This window comes from Octodon degus, unplaced genomic scaffold, assembly GCF_000260255.1.
Source record: "Octodon degus isolate 3935 unplaced genomic scaffold, OctDeg1.0 scaffold00100, whole genome shotgun sequence".
NCBI lineage: Eukaryota > Metazoa > Chordata > Mammalia > Rodentia > Octodontidae > Octodon > Octodon degus.
In genome coordinates, this window is record NW_004524676.1 from 8373502 (window position 1) to 8374911 (window position 1410).

Below are 1410 nucleotides of genomic sequence, written 5' to 3' on the forward strand. Positions count from 1 at the left end.
AGCATGAAGCTGTGCATGGGTAACCATCACAGGACAAGCAGACCTTTGCTAACGTGCTCATGGGGGCAAGAGGAAACTTCATATCGTCATCGTAACTGTTAGGCACAACTTGTCTTCAGAGTGCAATGGAAATGCATGAGGTTGTTTTATTCTCTCTGCTCCAGCCTGTAGCTCTTGACAAGCTGCAGAGCTTCTCTTTCCTTGTGGCAGCTCCTCTAACTTTCCGCACAAGATCACTCGCGTTTGGGGGCACCTGAGAGCAGAAATGACTGAGTTCTCACTGATCAGTTATTTCCAGATGCTGCCATCAGCGATGATCAACGCAGCTCTGGGGAACGCCAGTGCAGTCAGCAGGAATGGAATGGACTTGGCTGCAGCTGCCCCAGGCCCGTTAGTGCAGTGTGCTCCCCTGTGCAAGTCCAAGGTGCATGGCTCCAGCATCAGCGCCCGGCTCAGCGTGGAGCAGGCAGTGTCCATGCAGTACAGTGTGGTGACACCCCTACTCAGCCCCTTCACCTGCAGCCTGAACAACAATCAGGCGAAGGCAGCTGTGAGGAGTGCTCTAACCGGGAAGTCCAGGCTGACCTTCTGACCTAGACTCTGCTGCTGCACCAGGAGGAAAAAATAGGGGGAAGAGGAGCAGAGTCAGGAGACACCATCTCTACCCAGCTGTCTCCACATCCACTCCTTTCTAAAACCAAAACCTTGGCTTCTCATCCAGCGACCTGGCCTCAGGCTGGGGGATGGAGAAACCTCTGCCGTAGTGTGGGTGACACTCCCTGCATGAGAAAATGCTCAGGGCCTCACTGGACATTACTGCAGCTGCTGATTTTACATCTTACTTCTCCTCCTTTCTACTGCCTTTCCTCCATCTCTCGGTCCCCTTTACTTTTGCTTATGCATGAAATGTAAATTAAGTCATCAGACCATGAGCTCATGCCCCATTGCATTCTGGTATCACATCTTAATAGTGTAAAAGCTAATTCTCCTTTTTCCCAAGAGGAAAAAGGATCCCTGGCAAAATCTGTACCTCTTTAATAACTTAAAAAGAAATAGAATAAGGTGTGTCTCCTTCTGTCTTAATTCTTTAAAAGTAGCCCCTTAGCCAGATCCTAGCAAATCTCCATCACTGTGGACAACTTAGTGAAAGAAGGGAGGATAAGTCACTGACCACCTGAGAACTTTCTCTTGCGCCGCCCTCGGACGCACGCAGGTGAATATCTCCCCTGAAGAGTCCCTGGGGCAGAACCTCTGCCTAAGATCTTCGTACCTCCGCATCTAGTGCACGCTGCCACCTACCAGGTGGTGTCAGGTGAGTGAAAAAATCAGCGAGCGAATGAAAGTGAAGGGGAGGAGAGTGCCCGTGAGAAGGAACATTTCATAGCACGCAGTGAACTCCTGCCTGCACAG

General features: G+C 50.6%; 1 pseudogene; it reads left to right on the forward strand.

The window, feature by feature from the left end:
* Positions 1–1410, forward strand: part of LOC101565659 — a 30722-nt pseudogene that overhangs the window by 2927 nt on the left and 26385 nt on the right.